General features: G+C 28.0%; 1 protein-coding gene across 4 annotated transcripts in view; it reads right to left on the reverse strand.

Moving 5' to 3' along the window:
* Positions 1-27,812, reverse strand: part of LOC122508796 (uncharacterized threonine-rich GPI-anchored glycoprotein PJ4664.02-like) — a 104,559-nt gene that overhangs the window by 49,962 nt on the left and 26,785 nt on the right. The gene's annotated exons all lie outside the window — the stretch shown is intronic.

The raw sequence follows: 27,812 nt of genomic DNA on the forward strand, positions 1-27,812 counted from the left end.
ATGACAAAATGAAATGAATATAATCTATTATTATTTAATACAAAAAATAAAAATAGTCAAATAACGTAAATTTTACACACTAAAAAAAAAGTTTTACTTTCAGCCTGTTTTCGAGGCTGAATTTAAGGTGTAAACGGAGTCAGCCTCATTAAACAAGGACAGACTTATGTGAAATACATGGGCTGAATTTAAGGTGTAAACGGAGTCAGACTTTTTTTTTCCTGTGTAGATTTTAAATCTAAACCGAAAAGAAAGTAACTATTTTAAATTCGATTTCGTTTCTCGCCTTCTCGGTGAATGTCGATGAATGAATTAGTGAAATAAATAAGTAAATGAATGGAGGAAATAAGAACGTCCGCTTTCATGGCTGAACCTGAAAGTAAAGCGACATATATTTGACCCTTGCCTTTTTATGTCTTTGCGTCTTCCGTTGCCAGTAAATTTCGATGAGATACATTTTTCAATTTCAAAGGATAAATTGTCCAGGTAATCTGATTACTTGCCAAGGTAATCTAGATATTATAGGACATTAACAGAGCCCAAATAAATTGATACCATTCTCCCCACATTAACCGGTTTACCTTTTCCTTTTTACTTTCATACGAAGCAATATAAGTATCGTTTTCCTCAATTTGACCACAACACTAGACATTGCTAATGTGTCTCAACATTCATTTCTTAATAATTAATTACCTTATCATATATAAACAACTAATTCAATTTTTATCATCAAATTTTACCTGAAATAACTGAAACATCCACAAAAAAAGCTATACATATATTGATACTTTTGCATTGGCTTTCTTAAAAATGTTACATCTTAATGTAAGACTTCCTTTCTACCTCAGAATAAGACTTGAATATGAGTTAATTAAAATGCAAATTAAAACTTTAAATTTAAAGGAAGGTTCCTTAATGAACAATTTCAATCGAAATATAACCATTTAGATGATGGATATATATCAATATTATGATGAAAGTGCATTTTTAAAAAACAAATGGTTCAACTGATTTAATCTCTACTACCTGGGTAATTTTTTACTTCTCCTTCCTCTCCTGTCATAATAATGAGAAATTTAAATTATTATTTTTTTCTAAAAAAACAAGAAATTACATAATTTAAAGCAGTTCAAAGCTTAAAAAAAAATAACATGAATTTAAGTTGCTATTGCAACTGGAATTACTTGGTTGAATAAGAAATTAAATAAAAGCAGGAAGAAAACGTCTTTGTGTCAAAAAGGACGTACATTGAAGAGATTGTAAGTAACGACTATCTTGAGAGTCTTGATGAAGACCTTCGATTTAAAGCAGACATAAAACTGAAACAAGTTGAAATATCAAGAAAGTCCATCTGGTTAAAAAATATTGCAGATATAAATTCATGTAACAGGACACAGGCACTTATATACGTCACAATATTGACCACACCCAGCAAGAGAAAAATACATTTTTTCAAAGATCTCATAAAGGCTTTTGAAAATATTATCGCAAGTATTGTTTGCATATTTTTTTACAAAAAAACATTTATATTTCAAATGAAGACCAATCGAATACACAAACTTTTTACATTCTCATCAAAAATGAGAAAGTCTTGGATTTGTGCGATTTTGAGCAATGTCTAATTTTGCTAAATCTTTACGTTTCATGACCCCCTGATTCCAAAAAAATGGTTTTTAGAAAAGTGTCTGTCTGTCGTCTGTCTGTAGAAAAATTTGTCGCCACGATAACTCGAATAAATTTTTATGAATCGTCTTGCAATTTGGCACACTTTTTCAGTCCATAAAAATGAAGCCTGAGTTCGTTGGGTAGTCCATTTCGTCGAAAAACAACAAAAATACAAAATTTTGAAATTTTCAAAATTTTGTATTTTTTTCAATTTTTAAAAAAATATTTTTTTAAAATTTTTTCCTTAAATTTGGTACAAAAACAAACAACTTTTCCTTTAGACACTTTTCAATACAACAAAAAACAAAAAAGTTGTGAATTTTTTTTTTTTTTTTTTATAAGTTTTTGGGCCTTACGCAGCTAAACGGGTCACCAACTTCTAAAAAATTTTCTAGCCAGAAATTCTTCACAGTATTAAAGTAAAGGCTTAAGCAGAATAGAATCTTTAATCATAACAGTAAAGGCCTAAGCACAATAGTTTCGCGAAAGTCGTTCGCGAACGCAAAGCATGAGTTAAAAAAGGACAGAGATATATTTGTGTCTTTTTCTATCTCATGCGTCTCGTTCGCGAACCTATTGTGCGTTGGACTTAATCGTGAGCATAGGAGTGTGTTTGGGAAGGATAGTTATATTGTTTATCCTTCTCTAACTTATAATTACGCTCACATTTATTATTGCGGGTCTGATTAAAAGTTTTCTTTAATATATAGCTTTCTATATATATATATATATATATGTTACGGTCAATGTCGATTATTGGGCATTGTCGACAATGCCCAGTGATTTTGGGCATTGTCGACATTGCCCGTCAATTTCGGTCAATGTTTGAAAATTTTCAAGATATTCAGCTTTTCCGGGCAATGTCGACATTGCCCGATCTATCTTGGGCAATGTTAAAAATGCTGTCGATGAAGTAGTCATGATATAAACAAAGTTAATATTATATCCTTCGCATTCAACTTTCAATACTTAATCACTTTATTTTGTATAAAAGAAAATAATATTGATTAGTTTGCAATCAACTATCAGAAGGTATCGATGGATTGGCCCAATGCTATAGATATTGTCCAATTTCGTAAAAATCGTTCATTTCATGCAGGTAAGAAAATAAATAATAAGTAATCTAATTTTGAAATAATTTTCATTTAAATTAAATTAAATAATTATTAATATTAATTAATTTATTATTTAAATTACATAAATAAAATTATATAAATAAATTAAATTCAAATTAATTAAATTTACATTAATTAATTAATTATTTAAATTACACACTTAAAGTTATATAAATTTTGTCAAATTGAATAATTTAATTTTGAAATATGTAAATCTTGCTTTTAATTGTTGAGATTTGATTTCTAATAGCATTTAATAAATATTGATAATAATTGAATATTTTTATTGGCAATCTCTGAAAACCTCAATGTTACTTTGTGTTTAGGAATAGGTCGTTCATCTTTCGAGGCTATGTTCGGTTGTTCCGCACAAGTCGGCCTTTTATCAATTGGCATACCACATTCAGAAATTAATAATATTAATAATACAGAGGAAGATATCGACAGGATTTTTAAAGAAAACGCGGAAAAAAACAGCAGTTTGTCCTGCAAGAACAAATAAAAATATTATTATTAACACGAGAAGAAAAAAATTGGCATTATTGAACAACATTGCCCAAACATGAGTGGACAATGTCGACATTGCCCGGTCATTTTCGACACTGCCCGGGCAATAACACATTTCTTTGACTTCTATTAAAAACACTCGGGCTATGTCGACAATGTCCACTCATTTTGGGCAATGTCGAGATTGACCGGGCTATGTCGACAATGCCCAGTGATTTTGGGCATTGTCAACATTGACCGGGCATTGTCGACATTGCCCAATAATCGACATTGACCGTAACATATATGTAATTTAAATGAATTCTCCAAAATAATTTTAGTAAAATTAACACTTTACCCGTCACAGGAACTTGAAAATATGCTAAAACGTATGTTTTTGTGGTTAGGAACGTTTGTAGTGTTTAAACGTCTCCGAGTATAAAACCGTTGAGAAGAAAAATGTCCCCCAAATAGAAAAACTGTATCTGTACAGAAGACCTTTACATGAATTCATGTAAGGGTACGGTCCCATGTTGAGCAGAAAACACAATGCAAAGCAGAATTTCGTGAGAGTGGAAAGGATAGTGATATCTGACTATCTTGCACTCACTTGCACTCACGAAATTCTGCTTTGCATTCTGTTTTCTGCTCAGCATGGGACTGCACCCTAAGGGTGCGATTCCATGTGAGCAGAATACGTCGACCGAAAGCAGAAAATCATGAGGGTGAAAAGAACAACAATATCTACCTATCTTTTTTGCACTCATGATTTTCTGCTTTCGGTCGACGTATTCTGCTAACATGGGATCGCACCCTATAGGTCTGTACAACTACAACTTAAATTAAAGGAGCTAAAATTTCTAAGAGATCTCTTCAACCTATTTTTAAAATGTGTAATTGTTTATATATTTTTTTGTTACTTAATAAATTAATAATTTACAGTATTTTTGAAATACAGAAATACAGAAAGAAAAACAATAATTATTATTCAAAATTACTGATCTTCAAGTAATAAATTATTTATAAAATTATTAATAAAATTATTTATTTTAATTCTATTCCACTTACTGATAAATGTTGCAAGTATTGTTTTAATATTTGTGTACGGAACCCGCCATTGCAGTGCAAGTACAACTCGCACTTGTCCAATTTTTTTTTAAATTTTATTTTTAAATTTTTGTAAAAAATTTTAAAAAAATCTAAAACAAAAAGTTTTTTAAATTTTTTTTTAGATTTTTAAATATATTTTTTGTGATCAGACTATAAAAATATGCTAATAAACCCATTTTTAGTTAATTAGATCAAATAATGTAGAAATTAGAAAAAAAAATTTTCAAAAATTTTTGTAGTTTTTTCTTGACAACGCTATAGTTATTATTACATAGCAAGTTCTCTATATTTTTCCTGTAATATTCAGGTTAAAATACACCCGAATGGAGGGAATGGTCACTTTTTATGCATTTTTGGCCAAAAATCTTGTTATTTCCTTGACGACGCTATGGCCATCACCTCCAATCACATTCTTTATATTTTTCCTGTAATCTACGTGTGAAAATACGTATCTGTACCAAATTTCAGCTCTCTAGGTCAAATAGTTTAGCCGCTACGAAGGGGGGGGGGGCACGATTTGGCTACGGACACAATAGTCTCACCAATAGGGTTCCGCCGATATACCGCAGGTGTACGGAACCCTAACAATAAACTTTTAAGGGCATTTGAACCTTGATGACGTCACACATGCTTTGCACAAACTGTAACGTCATCAAGGTTCAAATGTCCTTAATCAAGATAAATCTAACACGAATCTAACCTCTATCTATAATTCATTTGCCTCAATACCTTTCTTGGGAGCGCGTCACATATATAATAAATATTATATTATATATCGTTCACTCCAAGTGGAATGTACGTATGTACATTTTTAGGTATATTTTCGCTTAGAATAAAAAATTTGACTGAAAAACTTTAAACACATTTTTAAATCTTTAATAAATTTTTAAGAAAGTTTTGGTGCTGTGTGAGATATACTAATCCATTTTCATTGTAATTGATTTATTTCTCTCCTCCTGCAGTAATTGATAATTTCTTATATATGAAAATTTTCTCTATCCCCAAAAATGGAAATTAATATATCATTTTAGCTGCAAATCAACACATATTTGATGAGAATGTAAACCTTAAGTCTCAGTTGACTGAATTCGTACCACAGCGAAATATTTTTTGGCAAGGAATCAGTATATTTTAGCTTAATTGCTTTAAAAGATATTATTATTAGAATGTTTTTTATATATAATAAGAAACAGGAACTAGAATGCAAATAATGTACAACAATTGTAGACGTCAGCGAGCGAAGCGAGCCATTTGCGCGCGAAGCGCGCAACAACACTCGGAGCGCGAAGCGCGACGTGCGTAATAATCGTCAGAGCGCGAAGCGCGACGACCACCATTCGCGCGCTGAAACTAGCGAGCCCGAAGGGCGGACAAATTTTTTTATTTGAAATAATGTATTGTAATTAAAAAATCGAAATTATTTTTTTTTATTTTCGTAAATTATATATTTTTTCAAATAATATTACTTAATAATTTGCAAATTTTACAACGTCAATTATGTTAATTTTATTATAAAACAAAATGTTTGATGATAATTAATTTTTAAATTATCAAAGTTTTGAACGTTAATGCTCTTATGTTTTCACAATTGAGGAGATCAATCAAATAACTCGATTTACGCTCGGCTGAAATGCTGAGAAGCCAGTCAGTCGGGTCAAAAGTGAGAAAAATGAAAACTCAAAATTTTGGTTTTTAAAGAACGGCATCTTGTAGATAACAAAAAAATACATCTTTTTTCTTAATGAATTTTTTTTTGTAGAGCTAATATTTCTCATATTAAAAAATAAAAACCAAAAAATTTGTGTTTAGAAATTTAATTAAGTTTTAAAATGCAAACGGTCTTTTGTTTAATTGTTTTTTATTATAAACAATGATCTGTCAGCAATAAGGTTATCTTATTTTCGATGAGAAAAAGTATCGAGGGAAGTTTTGAGTTGAACAAACTTCCAGTGAGAAAGTTGTTCTATACTATTCAACGAAGTTTTTCTGAAAATTTCAAATAAATTTGTTTCAAAATAACAAAGTTATTTAATTTTTAAAAATTCCCTGCCGCGTCACTCATACGCCACAAGAGACAGCGCAATGTGGTGGCAATCTACTAGCGACAGCTATATGTTGTTAATTTATTTTAACAATTTTTTTTATGTAAAGATGGTTATTTCATCCCCTCCTAAAAATTATGTATAATTATTAATAATATAATAAATTAAATGTTTAAAATACGATTAGAAAACATTAATTTTAAAGTTATATTAAAAATAAAAACCTTTATGTTTTTTCTAAACATTTTTACAACATTTTTAATCTTTGTCAATAATATTAACAACATTCTAATTATTAAATTAAACATGAAATAACCATGTTTACATAAAAAAATTGTTAAAATAAATTAACAACATATAGCTGTCGCTAGTAGATTGCCACCACATTGCGCTGTCTCTTGTGGCGTATGCATGACGCGGGAGTGACTTTTTTAAAATTAAATAACTTTGTTATTTTTAAACAAATTTATTTGAAATTTTCAGAAAAACTTCGTTGAAAAGTATAGAACAACTTTCTCACTGGAAGTTTGTTCAACTCAAAACTTCCCTCGATACTTTTTCTCATCGAAAATAAGATAACCTTATTGCTGACAGATCATTGTTTATAATAAAAAACAATTAAACAAAAAATAATTTTAAAATGTTTTATTACTATGAGAAATATTAGCTCTACAAAAAAAAGTCATTAAGAAAAAAGATGTATTTTTTTGTTATCTAAAAGATGCCGTTCTTTAAAAACCAAAATTTTGAGTTTTCATTTTTCTCACTTTTGACCCGACTGACTGGCTTCTCAGCATTTCAGCCGAGCGTAAATCGAGTTATTTGATTGACTTCCTCAATTTAGAGCTATTCACAAAAAACAAGCCTATAGAATATTTTAAGAGAAAAGTAGACAACAGAATTAACATTGATGGGGACCTCACAGTCACATGCTGTTTTAATCTCAGAAATTAAACATTTCCTGTGTCAAATTTTTGAAGTGCACAATATGAAGAAGTTTACACCGTAAGCCTTAAATATAAGCCTCCGCGAGCATAAACGGATATGCCTCCATGAGGATATACTTGCGTCTGCGCAAAGTGTTTACCTGCAGCTGTGTTGTGAAAGAGTTTGCCTTGACCACGTGTTCGCGCAGGCGCAAATATATGCTCCTGGAGGTATATCCGTTTATGCGCGCGGAGGCTTATATTTAAGGCTTACGGTGTAAACTCCTTCTATATATATATATATATATTTAAAAATAAAATATATAAATAAAAAAAAATTTTTTTTAATTTTTCAAATACATCTTGAAATTGTAAATTACTTGCAATAGTTCTATACTTTACATCCTTTGGCTTCTTATATGTAACAGGAAATAATGAGTTGGAAATCTGAGATTTTTTGCAGGCTAAAAAAACAGCGGTTCAATAAAAAAAAGAAATTCAACCGCATATGTTAATTTTAATGCAAAAAAACCAATAGCGTCTTATTTTAAATCACAAAGAAAAACCTTGAAACAACAATACAACTATAACCCTAAGAATGCGTTCATTCCAAAAAGAATCAAACTTTTCTGCAAACAAAGAAACTACCACGCAAAGTGTGAGGTTCCAGTTTCGCTCACACGAAGATAGAGTAATCGCTCATAGCGATCGATTTATTGCACATCCAGATTTTTAAAAGATAAAAATGCAAACATTCTATATATTTACGAACACAAAATAAATAGGTCGTCATTTTAGCCGGAGGTAAAAATTTATGTAAAAGGATTTTAAATTATTTCCCTGTAATCTTTGATACAGTGAAAGTACATGTTGAAAATTTTCACTAGTAAACTTAATACGATATAGGATAACTTACAGGAGAAAAATATAAAATTTGCAGAATTCCACAGATTTATGTTTTCTGATTAATCGAAATTTTAGACGCGTACAAATATACATAGTTCAAGTTTCCTACTCATTTAATTATTATAAAATTTTTCAAGTAAAGTAAGATTATTATTGTGATGATTAAATTAAAATTGACCACACCCTAAAAAAAGTAATTTTCGTTTTAGCGGATTTTAGTGGGTCGGGGCTGGCAGTAGGTCGCCAGTTTATTAAACAATATATTTTTTATTCATTTCTTTTTATTATACCAACCCCTCTAAGCAAAAAAAAATTTTTAATAAATTTTCACCGAGATTTTCACAAATTGCTGATTATTATACTTAACCAAATTACAGTTGCTAATTATTTTTTTTCTCACTGCTCACTGAAAATTGCAAAATTAGATAAGCTTGAAAGTTTTTGAGTATTAGAGAATATAAAGATATAATTTTAAATAAGGTTAATTTTTCTGATAGGGTTCATCAACGTCGCACCTTCCCCTGTTCCACAGTCGGACAGAAACCTCGTTTGTGAGGCCAAAATCCAATTTTTTAAAAGCAATTTTAATAAAATATACATAACCTTATCTTATTCTATATATGTTTTTACACTAAATATTGTAGTATTGACGATTTTTATTAAAAAAATTTTTTTAAAGAATGTTTAAAGATTAAAATATCTTATATATAAGTATCTTATATCTTATTATATAAGTATCCCCCGCTGGTCATTGTATATTTAACGATTATTATTAGAAGTTAGAAACTTTTCGTCATCCAATTAAAAATCGCTTGTGGGCTTAAAACGGTCTGAAAAAAAAGTTTACAAAAAAATGTGATTTCATCATGTATAAGGTTTTTGAGATCACTGAATTCGAATTTGAGGTCAGTTTTTTAAAATTCAAAATGGCGGATCCAATATGCAGGATAATTTTTAAATTAATGCGTTTTGGCCAAAATTCATTTCTCAGGGATTTCGGGGTCCCCTATTACGAATCTGATGTTAGATTTTCATAATTGAAAATGGCGACAAAAGTTTTTTAATTTGACGGATTTATCTACACATATTTGCTCGTGAATTTTTCAAGTTATGAAATTCTAATATAATGTAAAATTGTAAAATTTAAATTTAGTGACCCGAAAAACCCCCGAGAAATAAATTTCGATCAAATCGCATCAATCGTGAAATTATTCGCCATATTGGAACCGCCATTTTAAATTTTAAAAATCTGACATCATATTCGTAATCTGAGACCCTGGTTTATTTATAATTAAAATCTGTTACATAAGTATCTGTATATCATAAGTATCCCGACAGTCGACCCTGTATTATATACCATAGGGATCGGCGTCAGTTTTGCCAATACTGGTCCAAGTTGTCTTAGTGAAACCTAACTTTTTGTTTAATAACATTTTCGGTCATTAATAAAAAATAAAAAAAAATTGAATTGTCAAGGCAATTCTGAATAACTCATAATATAATTGATAATCTTATTAATATTTTTATTTAATTTTATTAATATTTCAGTGCAACATTTTTTTTTTATTTATATTTATTTTTTTAAATTGTTTATTTTTATTATTTTATTATTTCATTTAGTTACAAGCTGTAAACAATAAAGAATCAATTTTCCGTAACTCTAAACATGTTATTTTATTTTTTATAACGGTAATGCCCTTTGAATTTCAAACATGGACCGACCTTGACTGTAAGGGCCAACCTGGACTACAATTTTTTTTTTTAATCTTTATAACTTTTTCATTTTAAAACCAATCAATTTATTTTGTAGAGAAAAAATGTTCCTATTAAACAGGACTTTCCAACAATATACTTCAATTGACCAAATTCATTTTGAAAAAAAAGTTATAAACAAAAGTCAAAAGGTGGGCCGACCTCGACTATACTCCCCTACATGAAGAATTTCACGCTATAGATTAAATAAATAACATCCATTAAACATATATATTCAAGATATATAGATATTTCTTAATTATTTTCTGTAGCAGTAATTTGAGACTAACACGACTAAAGTGAGAAGTTAAACTCCATTTTCCAAATGAAATTCCACCTACTTGTGTGGTTACGATCACTTCATTACGTCACTTTCTTATAGCTATGATCTTTAATAGAAAATTATAACTTGTAAGAACGTAAATATAAGTATGATTTTTAAGAAGGAGATATTTAACTGTACCTACTCTAATATTTATTATTATCAGTTCAATAATAACAATTAATATTAACAATTTAGGAAAAAAAATTGAAAGAAAATTTATATACAAGATTAATAATTACTGTCCGAAAAATGTCCGGAGCTAGGTAGGAGTTTAACTTCCAAACCGAATCAGTACTATGTCGGAGTTAAAAAAGCATTAAAAACAATACTGTCAGAAAATTGGGATTAATTATAATAATAATTTTCATACACCAAAGCGACCACAACTTATGAAAAAAATTATTTCATTTATTAACTCTCATAATTTTTTTCCAAATTTTTTAAAAACATTTAAAATAATATTAATTTGAATTTATCACTCGGTGTTATTTGATAATAATGATGACTTTATCGATCACTCCGAGTCATTTAATGACTCGGAGTGATCGATAAAGTCATCATTATTATTAACATTTAAAATACTTCAACCATTTAATTATTATTAACTAATTATTGAAAATTTGTTATTAAATATTCTTAGTAATAAAATAATAAAACTAAATATTCTTAGAAAATAAAATTTCATTTAAAAAATGTTGAAGTCATAAAATTGTCATTTTACATGTTATTTAAAATAATAATAATTATTATTAAGTGTAAAATTACAATTTATATAATCAATATTTATTAGTATAGCAGTGTATACCTAAAAAAAATTTTATCCCGAAAACAACATAGTGGATGAAGTTGAAGTCGACTTTGTTAAAATGAGAAGGATTATTTGTTAAATTAACAATATAAGTGTAAACCTATACCTAAACTAACACGGTGAAATTGTTGATTCCTTTTTAACAGGTGTAATGTACAAAGGAGCAACTCATTGTTGTCCCATTTTTAAACTTTACATAATTTTTTGCATAAAATCTCAGTTTTCCAATGAAAATGACAAAAAATTAAAAAAAGAGGTATTTTTGTAAAAATTGAAAATTAAGGTATATTTAAAAAAAGGGGGTTAAGAAATTTTTTAAAAGAAAAAAGTGAATGGTGAAGGTCGTTAATCAAATTTGACTGCATATTTGTGGGGGGAGTAGCAGTGCATGCCATGTTTGTCTGACTGGCTGGAAGGGAACGGTACCCCGTAAAGTGGGTAGAGGTGATGAAAAACTAGGTCTGTTTACATTAATGAAAGAAAATAAAAAAGATTTTTTTAAAACATACTTCAATAAAATCAACTTTTTAAATCGTTTGCCATCGAAAAACATTTTTTCAGCACAATTATGAATTTTGTTTCCAAGAAATGTACTCTGTAAAATTTTGAATAGGCACCCCGAAAAATAGTTTTTGACTCTTAATTAATTATCAAAGAAGGCTTTTAAATATACAAATAAATGATTAATAAATAAAATTATCAAGTTACGTACAATACTAAAAAAAATTACAATATTGTATCAATTAACGCATTTACTTGAAATTCGTGCGAATTTTGTTCGCAAATACGATGTTCGTACGGAAAAGTGGTTTAACATTTTTAGAAAAATTTACATAAAATATTACGAACAGAATTTCTTTTAAACTTCAATGCGCAGCTTACGACTAGCCAACGAGTTCTTGCATTGAAACGTTCATAATAGATATATGTGATTTCGAGGGAAATCATCATGGTTTTTTTCGTTTCATCGAAATAAAGTTGGCTATACTCTTCTATTAAACGTTTAAACTTGTTTAACTGTATTATCTTATATATAAACAAAGAAACCATAATCATAACATATTAAGAATAGTTACTAAAGTACTTTTATTTTCTACACGTAATGTATTGTTTAGTAATTTATAGTTGAACGCTATTTTAAATAACAAATTGAAACAGTAAGAGCATGCATTCAACTTCTTTTTCTGAGAAATCTTAAATCGCTTTGTCAAAAACATTTTGCACATAATTTTAAAAAATATGTACATTGTATTTTAACCATAGATTATGAAGCTGGAAAAATTCAATTTAGTATATAATATACATTTGAAATAGCAGAATGCAAAAGTAATACTTGAAACTAGTGACTCGTAAAATGATCTAGCTTGCTCTGACATTAAAGTCTTCGAGCAATTCTCATTCCACGATCACTGTATGCAACTTGTATACATATATAGTAAGTCTAGGCAATGAGTTGGTGACTTAACTCAGAAACGGAATTGCCAGTTTTATCGTTATCTTTACTTAGCAGTGGTACACAATCCGCATTGAAAAGTAAAAGTGGGTGTTACACGTCACGTTTAAGACCTAACTAGAGCTGAACGTTTTGCGTACATATTCCTAGCTTGGCCATGATATATCGACAAAACATTTCTGGTTTCTGATTATCTTACATTCAACACAAGGCAACTCTTCCTCTTTTTCTTCCTCTTCAATCGGAGACAGAAATTTTATACTCATTCCAAAAATTGAAAAAATTTATTTCAATACCTTTATTTATTACATTTATGTAATAATAATACTTTTTTTATTTAAACCATCATCTGAAATTAATATCACATTATTATTTTGTTATTTTATCACTGTTATAATTTATTTGTACACTTCTATTTGAGGTATAAGAATTACTTTTGAAATTATAATAAAAATTTTTCAATTAATATTTCTTCATTCTTTAATATTATTATTATATGAAAATAGACAATTTTAATATTTTATTGTAATATTTATCTCCTGATTTATGATTTTGTTACTAAATTCATCAATTCATTGTAACTTGATATTCATCTGGAATTTATTGTTTACAACTGATTGTAATTTCTCAACTTCATAAAGATCAAATAAAAATTAACAATAAATGCAAATTTCATTCAATGTACATAACGTTTTATGCAATCTTAATTAATGTGTATTTCCTATTGTAAAATTATATTAAAATTAACTTTTACGCATTTTACGCATTTTACACGGTCAATAGATTTCCCATGATAGGCGAATTAATTTGTTCACGTACATTCTATTTATATATAAATCACGAAATTCTCCTAAGTGTGCACTATGTCATAAGGAAACGTGCGTTAATGTTGCAAGTTTGAGAAAAATTCAATTTGCTTTTTCAGAAAAATACGATTTGATATTTTTTAAATTGTAAAAAAATCACTTTTGAAATTATACCGTTTAGAAATTGATCCTCTTTGTAATTCTTTATAAATATGATTTAGAATGCTAATGTACTCTCATGAAGAAAATAATATAGTTACACAAAATTAAAAAAAAATACATAACTTCAAAAATAATTTTTAATTTGAAAGTATATGACATAACTTCTAGAACTCTTAGTTTATCAAAATTAAATAATATTTAAAATTCAAAGCCTTGTATTTTATTTGATTTTATGCTATATCTATTTTGATACCATATACTCTCTAAATCTGAATCAGTGAAATTTGACTGAGAATCAGTGACTAAATAACTGAAATTTCAGTCATATTCCACTGATTCATCTTCAGTGAAATTTCACAGATTCAAATCGCGAGAATAGAGTCACTGATTCTCAGTCAAATTTCACTGATTCAGTTTTAGAGAGTATAAAAATCTATGTATATTCCCATGGGATTTCATATATAGAAAATTTTTTTACTAGATCACTAGTACTTGCTTATTGGGGCAACTAGTAGGAACTTCTAATGCACAAAAATTTTTTTGAAACAAATGTATTTTCTCTATACAACTAATATTGCCTTCGGTTATCACACAGTTCCTAGTTTACTAGCATACTTTATTTAAAGGGTTAGTAATTTAATAACATTTGCAATATTTTACTAGATTGTAGAGCTACATTTAAAAATAATTGTGCAAAAGAAAATAATACATAAAACATTTTAATGATTTAAATATAAAAACAATATAAAAGTTGCTTTTTCAAAACTTTCAATTTTTAAAACTTTTGCAACTCTGATTAGAAAAACAAAATAGTATTTTTAATATTTATTTGAAACATGATTGAAGATAACAAGTAGAAATCAAAGATCACCCGACAGTAAATAGAAAAACAAAAAATCTAGTAAAAGAAAAATAAAACCCTAATTCAAACATTAAAAATAATAGGACTATTAACTAAGACATATTTCTTATTACATTATATGTTTATGTGTATGTATGTATGTATGTATGTACGTACGTACGTAACACTATTAAAAAAATAATAGTCCTTTTTCAACTAAGATATATATGTTTCATGCGTAAAAGAATTTTCGCAATATATGCTCTCACCACAAAGTAGTGAGTACGGTTCATTAACCGTTGCCGTAGCAAGAGTTAAACAAGTGCGACAGAAACTATAAGGCTCTTGACATTCTAGGTTTCCCTTGATAAAAAAAATTGTTCCACTTCAAGCTTAACAAAAAATAAGATGATGAGATGCACGTTTTGTTAGTCAAAGTTCATTTTATGTTCATTTGCATTAACAAATGAATATCCGCTTACTATGAATACTTGATCTCTACTCTGCTTTCTTCACTTGCCCATAAATATTAGTTTTTTTTGTTCATTCACTTCTGTTAATAACAGAATAATAAAAAAGTAACTAATAAATATGTAATTACTAACTCATATAGTAAGATATTTTTTTCGTTATTTTTTATTTTATTTTTTTAATCAATATACCTAAACAGAACGTCAACTTGCGTTAAATTGATCAAATAACTTTTGTAAGAAAGATGGTATATACAATGTTAAGTCTATTGCAATTTACCTAAATCAGGGCTCGAACCAGTCCAATACGGACTTTACGGACCAAAAATGAAAAATTACGGACCATTTACGGACTAACTGACAAAAATATAACCAGTCCGAGTCAAATAAGAGAAAATTTTACTTAAAACTAGAAATTAAAATTTTCATAACCATAAAACATGAAGATATCGATAACTCTGAGAGTGGCCGATTTCTTCACAGCATGTGACTGTTACAGAAATCAATGTTAATTTTTTCGACCACTTTTCTCTTAAAATATTAAATAAATTAAGCTAGTTTTTTGTGAATAACTCTAGAATATCATAAAGAAGGGCAGTGATGTAAAAAAGTTTTAATATTTTTAAAATTATTTATTAAAAAATAACTTTAAAATTATCAGTTCTCAAAATCACTTTTAATCAATTTCTCGTCTTTTCCGATTTCAAAGTATTTTTTTATAATTTATTTTAGAATTATTAAAACTTTTGCACATCACTGCCCTTCTTTATGATATTCTAGAGTTATTCACAAAAAACTAGCTTAATTTATTTAATATTTTAAGAGAAAAGTGGTCGAAAAAATTAACATTGATTTCTGTAACAGTCACATGCTGTTCATGTTTTATAATAATTAAAGATGACCAAGTGATAAAATCATTATCAATTCAATTATTATTTTCAACAATTTTTAACTAAAATTATTCTTAAAATCGATTATTTTTAATAATTTTCGAAAAAGTTCTTTGACAATTTTCAAATTCATTTGTTTACAATATTCAATTTTACGAAATTTCAATTATTCGTAAATTCTTCAATTAAATATATATATGTGACAGGGGCAGTTAAAAGGGACCTACGAGTCGAAAAATCGATTTTTACTTTTTTATTGATTCTTATAGTAAACGGGCCGCTTTTTCCTACGCAATAGACCGCAGCTGTCTAGCTGCATTAGTTTTCTCACAATTTCACTTTAAAGTTAGTTTGACAATAAACAGTGCAAAAAAACCAACTTGGTAAACTTCGAAGCCGTTTTTCTCGAAATCTTTTTTTCGGACCGTAAGTCCCTTTTAACAGTCCCTGTCACATGTTAAAAAATAAAAACTTCAAATAATATAAAAAAAATCAGCAATTAAACTTTCTCAAAAAAAAAAATTAATTCCACAGCATTGTTAGTTAAAAATATGAAAAATTCAAATTTTCATCTGAAACCTCTTCAAAATTCAATTATTTCTAAAAATTTACGCTTTAATGCTTTTAATATTCAATTATAATCTAAAATTTTAACTGAAATTCATTTTTAAATCAATTTTTATGAAAAAATTCTAATAGAATTCAATTATTTAACCCTCCATCCGTCGCACCTTTTTTTGTAACGCGATCCGTCGCAGGTGAGCAAATTCTCACCCTCATAAATTAGTCCAAACTTGTTCTAAAATAACAAATTTTTTTTTTGAGTGTTCATTAGAATTTCTTAACAACCTATTGGCAGTAAAATTAACTTTTATTTTCTGTTAATTATTTAAATAAAAAATTAATGACAAATGAAATCTAGTATACGCGGTCAGTCGCATGGTGAGAACTAATATTATGCTTTACCAGGGACAATAAATACTGATTTGCGTGATGACACCATGGTACAAGTTTGTGATATTCTAGAAACATGATTACTCGAGAGAAAACAAAATTTCCTAAATCGCTGACATGATTTTAATTTTAAGTAAAATTCCATTCATGGTTAAAAATAACACCAAAATAGATTATTTTAATCTTGTATAGTATTAATTTAATCCGAATTAAATTACAGTTTACTGTAATTGCTTCAGATGCGGTTGTCGTGAAGCAGAACCTTTTTATTTTTTTCCAAACTTGCCTGGATATTGCAGTATAATATTGCCAAGATTGCAATGCAGTGCCAAGTTCCATGCAAAAAGTTGTACCTTCTGGGTCCTTTTCAATAAAAATGATTTATTATTTTAAAAATATTCGTTTAATTTCCACTTTAAATAATGAAGAAACAATAAAGTTAATCTTTTGAAGGGCAAAATAACATAATGATAGGAGAAAAAAATTATTTGATTATTCTTTAGCATTCACCAGGTGATTAATTTAATATATAATAATTGTTGACAGTTGTATAACGCAATATTCATCACAACGACTTCAACTTTCAGATTAATGATTTTCAGCACGTAAAGTGCACATGTAGAAAGTAAATCTTCTCATTATTTGTGTGTAACATAAAAAATATTGTTTAAATAATATTACTTTTAATTTGTTTTAGCCCAAAACTTTTTGCATTTTAACTACATTTGCTTTATTGGTAAATATATTCACAATTTAGAAAAATATCCCTGTGTATTTAATAATTTGCTATTTATACTAAACACATATTTTAATTTTAAAAAGTATAGACTATAGTGAATTTAAATATAAATGTCATTAAAGCACTTTAAAATGTATCTTACAATACATTATTGAATAAAATATATTCTCAGTATTGGAATATTTTTTCATAGTGTACTTTATTGCAATCTAGCAAAGTATATTCAGAATGATGGACATTTCTTTCACCTGAGAATTATTTAGAGAGTATTATTCATATGATGAAATCGTAAGTTAAAAATTCGTTCGAAATCGAGGGCGCGGTCCAGTTCACTTAAAAAAATGTGAATCGTCCTTTCACGAGTGCTTCAGGCCTAATATTATTATATTTATACAGGTCATTATTTAAAAGTTTTTTCTTCCAATTTCACGTAAAATTAAAACAGATTAAAAATGACAACAGTTTGGAAATCATTTATTTCATAACTTAGCGCACTTCTCTTAAATTTTAGTGTCCACTTTCAATTACAAAATCACATTTCCAGAAAATTTTTATATCTTTAAGATTTACACTCAAAGAATTATTCTTTTAATCTTGTAAAAATTTGTTTAAGTTAACGTTGTGTCAAAAAATATTTCTTCATCATTTAAAGTGCTTTCGATTCAGAGACATTTTTTTAATCTAAAGAAAACACTTTTTTACAATCAAAGAAAATACTCTTAAAACTAAACAAGAATTTTGTTCGTAGTAAAAAATCTTATTACATATATATATATATATATATATATATATATATATATATATATATATATATAATTTATTTTACAGTTAGGAAAATAATTTTTTCAAAAAAAGAAATTTTTATATCCCGGAGGAAGTTACTGTATTCAATATTCAATAAGATACACAGAAAATTTTAACGTCCTTCAATGCAGCCGAAGGACTTTTTTGAGTGGTTAGAGCTCAAGGAAATTACTATCTACAAACTTTCCGCCCCAGTGATAGGTGCCAACCATGCTCGACCACGTAATGACCAGGAACCAAACTAATTTATTTTTTTTTTTTTGCACATTTGGCCTTCGTTAAAAAAATAAAAATATATTTTTTTTAACAAATATCACGCCTTATCTCTATATTATATCATCTCTTTATTGATACGTTAAGAATTTTAAATATGTTACAAATCGATCTTTCAAAGTCATTATACAATAAGTTATTACAGAATCATCAAAGAAGAAAAAAATTTATAGACGAATCAAATTATTAAAGTCCAATAAAAACTTTTTATATTAGGTAGAAATTGAAAGTTTCACAATCTCAATTAATTGTATAGAATATAAAATTTTGATACAAAAAAAAATTGAGATCCTTTAAATGATGTTAAAAACGGAGGAAATGTTCGTCATGTTTCAACACATTTGTTAATTGGTCCATTCGATTTTTTTTTGCACTGGAATTATATTTTTTAAACCTTCCTTTCACTTGGAACAAAAACAGAATTCTCACATAGGTACCTACATGACGTATATACATTTACAATATCTACACTGAAACAAATGATATTGTTAATTCTAACATGCTAGTATGGTTAGAACTGATCTAAACATACAGTATTCGTCGAGTAAACTACTTATAATTTTTAAAAGAAAATTCACTTCTATTAATGCTCAATAACAGTTGAGATTAATCACGTAAAATTATCGAGCAGTAAGTAATTAACACCTTTTAAAATAATGTTACCTAATACTTCAGGAATCAGTTATACCTACAAATTTAATACAGATTATAACACCTACTGAAGCGCGAAAGAAGTTAGATTTCTTGGATTCTGTTTTCTGTATATAATGAACTTAAACTTTCAATTCCGAAACGTTAAGAAAATCATTCGGAACTGCGAAAAGTTATTGACAAATATAAAAATTTTAAAATAATATTATTTTTAAAACAATGTTAAAGATAAAAAATATTTTCATTCTTGACAAAACTCGTTTTGACATAAAAATTTACAACTTGACATAATTTGCATTTGATATAATTTTCACTTGAGATAAATAAAATTTTGGGCTAATGAATATTGTAATATGAATTTTGATGAAGAAAACAACTTGAAATAAACTAAAAAACTTCAAAAACCAATGGATTTTTTAAAATCAGCCCTCACAGCACGGGATATCCCGCGAATATCACATTTCCATCCCGTGATATCCCTATGATATCTCAGGGAGATCCCATGAGATATCTCACGGGACGGAAATTTGGATATCCCAAGGACATCCACTGGATATCTCTGGGAGATCCCAGGGATATCCTCGGGATATGCAAAGTTTTCTTTCGTGGGTCATCCCGTGTGGGATATCCCGCGTGGGATATGTCAGCGCATGTGCAGGATACGAAATGCAATTGTTCCAAGTGTCAAAGAGTGTGTGTCAAAGAGCTGTGAAATTATATTTAACGCATTTAAATTAAAAAGAGTTTGTTTAGATATTTGTTGCATTAAATTAACGAAAGTGGAAAATAAATATATTTATAAATTCAGCTTAAAGTGTACGATTTTTAGTTACTTTTTTTGGTAGATGATATATTAAATTATTCAAATATTTATTCTAACTACATTCTAAACAAATACTGCATGAATTACTAGATTAATTACTGAAAATCCAGTATATTTTTCCCTTTAAACAAGAAGAAATAAAATTTTATATGTATGTACTCATATAATCTTACACGCGCATGCGTCGACCTTCCCAGCTGTTGAGTGTCATGGCGACCATGGCGTCGCGTCTTTAGATCAGAAGCGTGTGTTTTGCACTGTGTGATTATAAGTGTTGCTGTTTAATATGTTTAAACTTTCACATTTTTTTAGTTTCTTGTAAATATCTTTAACCAATAAATATTTATCAGTAATAGACAAAATGAATTGACCAAAATTAGTGTTTAAACCCACACACAATAAATGTTTAGCGTTAAAAAGACATTTTATTGAATTCAACTAATCGTTTATTAAATCACAAAAAAATAACTTTGATATTAGTCAAATAATCTTTTATTTTTGAAATAATTTTTTTCTTATTCTGGTTATAATTTAATAATGGTTTTTCAACTCTTTAAAGCTCTAATTATTTTTCAACATATTACTTTTTCTCACGTGGCATATCCCGTGTGGAGAATATTAGGATATACCGCGCGAGTCTCCCATGGGATGGAAATTTGGATATCCCAGGGATATCTCTGAGATGTCACAAATATCCCAGGGATGTCCCTGGAATATCCAAATATCCCGCGAGATATCCCTGGGATATCCTTTTGCTCAGAGGGATGCTATCTTTTTACAGTATCATTATGAAACAATATACTAAAAAGAAACTTTATAAAATAAAAATAAAAAATCGCCCTTTCTATAGAAAATATTCACGAGAAATGGGAATATTTAAAAGATGACTCAATGTCGCAAAGAAACTTTCACTGGTTTAAGAACTAGATTTAAAATCTCGGTGAACATATACAAAACTAGTACAGGAAAATTATACAGGTTTTTAATGTATATAAATGTTTAAGTATAAAGTCTCATCAACAAGGCAAAAGTTGTTATAATGATTTCCTAGAGGTGCATAGACGACCGACGTTATAATATATGTTGATGCATCCTTTCACAAGCGAGCGTTAAATTTTACACGCACAAGCATCAAAAATTTGCGTTTTAATAGTCATATATAAAGTTCCGACTTTATTTTATAACAACGCGGTAGTGCATTAACCTCATTGAAACACACTATTAAAACGCATTTTCATCTAATCAAAAAAGAAATACTTTGTCTTTAATTTTTAATTAAGGAAATATTTTATTTCGTTTTTAAATACTTAATACAACAGTACAAAAAGAAAAATGAAAATTATAATAAAAACCGCTGCCAAGTTGTACATTTCTATAATTTTGGTGTTCATTTCATGAACACTTATTTGCTTCCTCATAGAAACAATAATAATTGAAATATAAGAATTAATTTTTATAAAAGAGTTAAAAATTATTAAATCTTGGTCCAAAGAATATGTTTTTATATATTCTATAAGATGGTTATAATAGTTTAATAATAATTAAACATAAGTTAATAAACAAGAATGTTGAAAAAATGATATTTTCCACAATTTTTGATTTTTCAAATACCAATAATTTGATAATTTTTGACCGAATCAGGTTCAAAAATAGGTCAATCGAAGCCTTTTTTAATGCTCTACAAGTTGGTAATAATACTTTTAAAGTTACTTTTATATTTTTCAACAAAATTTTCAAAAGTGTTATTTTCGAAAAATTTAGATTTTTAAAAGTTTAATATCTCTGGCTCAAAAGATGCATCTGAACAAACTCTACAAAACTAAAGAAAAACATTTATAGGTGTCCTAACATTTTTTTTTAAGTTATGGCCAAAAAACGTTTTTTTACAAAATTAAAAATGCAAAAAAATATAGTTAAACTTTATGAATCGGGCTGAAAATACTCTTATTTTATGTCCCCCGGGGAGACCTACAATTTAAAAAAAAAATTGAGGCCTTTAGCTCTTACTCCTTCTGAGATATTGAGGCAAATGTAATGTTAGTACACACACACATCGGGACATTTTTTTAAAGTCCGTTTTTTGGATTTCTGAGATAAAATTACATCAAAAATTTTTTTTTTATTTATTTATAACATTTATACGGGCAATGTCCATTCGTGCATAAAGTACTAAAAGATTAGGTATAACGAAAAAAAATTTATAAATATGTCAAAAAATCACTATCGAAAATTTTGCTAATACAATCCTTCCTCTATGAGGAAGCAATTAACCCCAACTTTTTAGAAATTTTAGAAACTCTCATATTTTATTTTAATAGAAAACAGAAAAAACAATTAGGGTCAGATGGGGTAAATGCAAATAAGAGGTAAATACAAACAGTAATTATTTTACAGGGCTCGAACCAGTGAAAGTATTTAAAAATACGGACTTTACGGACCAAAAATGAAAAATTACTGACCATTTACGGACCAATTGCTGACAAAAATATAACCAGTCCGAGTTAAATAAGAGAACATTTTACTTAAAACTAGAAATTAAAATTTTCATAATTATAAATTCATTTGTTTACAATATTCAATTTTACGAAATTTCAATTATTCGTAAATTCTTCAATTGAGGCCTTGGATCCAATAACTCGCCCGACGCTCGAAGACACGCGCTCATACCAGTCGGGTAGCAGTGAGTGGCCCAGAGGCGCTCACTGCTCACTGACTGGCAGTTGCGCGTTCCTCCGAGCGTCGGGCGAGTTATTGGATCCAAGGCCTCAATTAAATATATATTACAAAATAAAAACTTCAAATAATATAAAAAAAATCCGCAATTAAACTTTCTCAAAAAAAAATTATTGTTAGTTAAAAATATGAAAAATTCAAATTTTGCAAGATATTAATTTGAAACCTTTTCAATATTTAATTTTTTCTAAAAATTCATGCTCCGATGCTTTTAATATTCAATTATTATCTAAAATTTCAAAAAAAATTAATTTTGAAATCAGTTTTGATTAGAAAATTCTATGAGAATTCAATTATTTAAATAAAAAAATAATGTTGGATTATACCACCACAACACCGAAATTTTCCTAAAAATGTATTAAATATGTACTTGCAATATTCGGCATATTTAACTAAAAAGTTTAGTGAAAATTGTGTAAAGATTTAAATGTCCCGATTAAATAAATGTTTAGTGTGAAAATTTCCTAAACATTTAAATGATGTTTTCGCCTAATTAGAATTATAATTATAATTAGGCGAAGATTTCATTGAAATGATCAGAAAAGTTTAGCGCTAAACATTTATTTAATCGGGACATTTAAATCTTTACACAACTTTCAATAAACATTGCAATTAAATCTTCCGAATATTGCAAATAAATATTTAATAAATTTTTAGGAAAGTTTCGGTGCTGTGAGGGTATATATGATGGATTATTATAATTTATTTGTTACATATATCTTGTACAATTTTATATCTAATTCTTTTCTCCTCTTGACATTTGCACAGGTACTTGTAACTGATTTTCTCTTAAGTTTTTAAAAAACAATGCCTGTTTTCATTTACCCCTAAATTTCTTAATAGTTGAAAAATTGGGGGTAAATACAAATAGTTTTATACGATTTAATGTTACATATATTTTCTACTACCCCATAAAATTGTTCCAGAGAAAGTGAAATAACCACTTAATGCAGAAGAAAATCGAAAATATTGTTATTTAAGAGAAAAAACATGCGCACTCTATTGGTCAAAACTTAATAATTCTGTTTGCATCTACCCCAGCTGACCCTATTTAAGTTTATTTTTTTTAAGTTAATGCCAGTTTTTATGAAAACATGCTTGACGAATAGAACTCAAACTATTATGAAGTGAATTTTATAAAAAAACACTTTTTAGATTAAGGAAATTGTTGTTTCTTTTCTTTAACGCAATCTTCAAAGTCATAAAATTACAGGTGAGCGCCTAACTACGCTACTTTTTCATAAAAAAGAAAAATAAGTGAAAAATTATTATAAGTAAGAATTATAATAATGTATAAAGTGAAAAAAGTGGAATATACCCACATTTTTTGAAATTTTTTTATCCAATCGATCTGCATGTTACAAAATAATATTACTTTTTTTACACGTGTTACCGTTTGTTAACATAAGAATATTTTAAATAGTTAGCAATAGATATTTTAAAATTAACTCTTCTTTATTGTTAATAATTACAGCTTCCAACACATGAGGCAACAAAGGTGAATTTCCCTTTTTAATTTTGTATGGATGATAAATTAATGGAACTAAAGATTACAGCATATGGAATAGGTAATAATTTTCCCCAATTATGGGAAAAATGTGGTTAGCGAAAACAATTTATTCTATTTTTAGAAAACCTCCAATTGAAGTGTTAGTACTTTTCTATATTTTTTTAAACGCTGTCTAATTATAGCACACGTAATTTCTAATTTTAGAAAATGTTATTTAAATATTTGATCACAACTAAATAAGTTGAAAAAAATAAAATTTTCATAATTTTTGCATACATTTTAAAAATAACTTTTCTTTATTTGAATCATTTTACCTTAACAACTTACATAAATGTTCTTATAATATTAGGAAATAATTCTTATGCAGAAGTAAGAATTAAGTTCTTCAAAATATGTCACATTGATTGTATTTAAATCGCACGCTTTATAGGTACTTAAAGTATTTATCTAAAACGAAGCTGGAGTGAGAACGGAGAAACTTCGATACTTACGCTTCGCTTCTTTTTATAGTGAAGTACTTATTAAGTATAAACTATATCTTTTGCAAATTTTACTTGACATTATTTTTGCATGTAGATTTCATTAATTACAAAATAAGTGTTTATCATAAAGTGCTCTTGTTTCATAATATTTGCCTCATCAGAAATCAGTAACATACATTTACTATAACCTACGAGGATAATTAACCTACGAGGTGTATAACATTTCAAGAAATAAACAAAATCAGTACGAACTTACTAATAAAAAAAGATCATGATTAATCATAAAGGAACTTATGGTGATTCTCTCGTGCAATAAGACTTTAATTATGTAAATTATAAATTCCTTTCCCTGTTGCATAATGTTATGCATAAAACTAATTCAAGTAAATAGCAGATCGTGTAAAAATAAAAGATCATACCTCCAAGTAGGGCATGGCAAAGTTCTTTGAAGCATTCCAATGTTACAGTAAAGGGAATAATTGGAACGACCGGTCTTCCGTGATGCAACTTGTTAGGCACCTGTAAGCGGTAGTACAGGATAGCCTTACAGATAGGTGGAAGCACTCACGCATTTGTCAAGGAGGGAAAAACAAAAAATCCTACGAATATAATTTTTTTAGAATATTAAACTCGTTTCCCAGAGAAAAATGAATTTCGCAAGGAAGAGACAAGGACTTCATAATAATTTAAAACCTTCTCTTGATTCAATCTCTTGAAAGTTTTCCTTTCGGATAAGCTAAATATATGGTTCATATACTTTACGAAGCGAAAGTTTATATATTTTTTATCTTCATAAGAGGAGTCATTATTTCTTGCAGTGACACATAAACAATTTTTGTACATTAGAAACCGCAGAGAAGAGAAGAATGTCAGAAAAATTCGCAATTTTTTGACGCGATGAGTTCAATATTTTTCAAAAATTTTATATTAAATTTTTAATATATTTTATTTATTACAATATTTAACATAGTGCCTAAAAAAATAATCACAGCTGCTGTTAATAATTGAAAAATCAATAAAACAAATCCACTCATCCATCAAATAGTTAATAATGCACCTATTTAATAACCTTGGAAAACGAATACATAAATACCAGATCCTGGTTCCTAAATTACTAAAGTGATTAATAAAAAAGCTCTAAAAAAATTAATAATTGTATCCTTTCTTGAGGAGATCTCAGTTGTAAAGTGTGCCAATCATAATAACACACATCCTGTACTCGTGCCGCTTGTAAATTACAACTCATGTATAATTGTATATACATGTCAGGGGGAAAGGATCCATTTGTACACACTTGCCAATATGATTTTAAGGATTATGAATCAATTTGAGTAAAATTGACATTTAATAACTCGACACAGAATCTAACACTGAAAAAAGGATTTCAAAAAATTGCAACATAATCTATAAATATTTTTAAGGTCTCTTAAGTGCAATATTACGATGCATAGGAAAGCAAAAAACAACTAATTGAACTAAAAAACTCAAGGTTTTCGTCGTCAAATGAAACAGAATCATAATACAAAGTTTCTAATACAGTACTATAATTTTTACTAATGCAGTATTTTGCGTTCTGGTTGAATAATTATTATTAAAGACCGAGTGAAAAAGAGGCCATTAATATTGCTTTTACGAGATTTGTATAGTTTTCACTTGTTACACTTTTACCCATATAAGCAAAAACTATATTATAACATCCACAGTGTCAAATAATAACTCATAATCCATAAAATAAAACATTTTTTAGTTGTGCTTTAATGTTATATACAAAGTGTAAATAAGCATAATTAATTATTTATGCAGAAGTGCAGGGGAAAGACTTTTCTTAATTTTATAAATTATTAATTATTTATTTTCAGGAAAGCTTTTATTTAGCTGGAGATACCTAGGCAAAAATCGACGACGGTAAAATCATTATTTTATTATTATAAGAATATTGTTACTGTAGGGGAAAGGTGTACGAGATGATCCCCCTAAGGGAAAAAACCTATTATTCAAAGAAAAATCAACATATTCGAGTTTTTTTGTACGCACTACTAGATAATTAATCTATCTAACTATTCTGATTTGAAATATTTGCAGCTAATTAATATTTTACTATTAAATTTAATTTTTCTAAAACCTTACAAAAGGATCATCTTGGACACCGGGGTGTCCAAGATGATCCCCCTGGTATCGGCAAGATGATCCATAGGGTTATCTTACCCCAATTATTGGAAAATGAGTCTAAATTGAAGGAATAACAGTGTATCACTATTAAATATACTTTATTTAGGCCATAAACGCTTTTGACCACTTACGACGATTCGTTTTCCTATTTTATAATTACGAGGCATTGTCTACAACGAGAAAATTAATAAAATAGATGTAGATGTCAACTTTTTTTTAGATAAGTTAGTTTTTATAATAAAAACATATAAGAAGCGAGAAAAATTGAATTTTTTATTAATACTAGAAAATTCACTTTGAGGCGAGACGAAATACATGGGAATCAGGGGGGATCATCTTGTACACCCATTGAGGGATCATCTTGCCCCAAATGCCACTATTTTGTAATTTGTTCGTAACTTAACCTACGAACTCTGTTATTCCATAATACCAATCAGAACACTTAGTTGAAGAGATTCTGAAGCCGTGAGTACAAGAAACATGGAATTTCAGCTACTACAACAAAAGTTATCTAAGCCCAAAGTTAAGCTTTTCTTAGATCAAAAGTATGAAATTTTTATTTTTTCCAATAGAATTTTTTTAATGACGCGTGTTGTTATGACAGTTTAACTGATTCATAGATATGTCATTGGCAACGTATTACCGTATTTGCCTAAAAGGTGGCGCTAATAGGCTCTCCAAAATTCAAAAGGATCATCTTGCCCCAGGGGATCATCTCGTACACCTTTCCCCTAATTTCTTCAAAATTATTTGCATCATTTCAATTCAATTAACATTTTCCAGAATTTTTAACTAAAATTCTACTTTAAATTAATAACATCAATTATTATTCAATTAAACTTTTTCAAAAAAATTAATTATACAGAATTGTTAGTTAAAAGTACGAAAAATAATAATTTAATTCTACGAGAAATCAA

This window comes from Leptopilina heterotoma, unplaced genomic scaffold (assembly GCF_015476425.1).
Source record: "Leptopilina heterotoma isolate Lh14 unplaced genomic scaffold, ASM1547642v1 Lhet_57, whole genome shotgun sequence".
Classification (NCBI taxonomy): domain Eukaryota; kingdom Metazoa; phylum Arthropoda; class Insecta; order Hymenoptera; family Figitidae; genus Leptopilina; species Leptopilina heterotoma.